Raw genomic sequence first — 490 nt, 5'->3', positions numbered from 1 at the left:
CTTCCACAGCAGAATGGCATTCACATACTGCCTCCAGCTTTACAGACCAGGGGCTGCTGCCCCTCTTTCTACATGGAAATCCCTTTGAGTCAGACAGTATTGATACCTGATCATGTTTTTTTCAGACTTATTTGTGGAATTAAGCAGGCTCAACAGTTTGACCTGAAACAGAGCTGTCCTAGCTCTGTCCTGTGGAGAAGGGCAGGCCTGTTGTAATGGTCAGGATGGAAAGATGTGCTGCACGCAGGTTATGTGGAATAAAATCTGAAGGACAAGACAGCTCTCAGGGGATGTCCATGGCTCCAATTGCCTCAACAACACCCCCTGAACCCACTACTCCAGCTAGATCTCCACAGACCTTTGCCTTTCAGATACATGTTTACAGTACAACTGCTTCACAAACCCACAAACTAGGAACCAAATCTGGCTTCTGCTGCACAGGGCTCGGTCTGGCACACGTGGCAGTAAATCGTGTAGGCACAAAGACCAG

This window comes from Manacus vitellinus, unplaced genomic scaffold (genome assembly GCF_001715985.3).
Source record: "Manacus vitellinus isolate BGI_N305 unplaced genomic scaffold, ASM171598v3 scaffold_19_pilon, whole genome shotgun sequence".
NCBI classification, from domain to species: domain Eukaryota; kingdom Metazoa; phylum Chordata; class Aves; order Passeriformes; family Pipridae; genus Manacus; species Manacus vitellinus.
The sequence above is the reverse complement of the archived record's forward strand: the minus strand, read 5'-3'. Positions refer to the sequence as shown.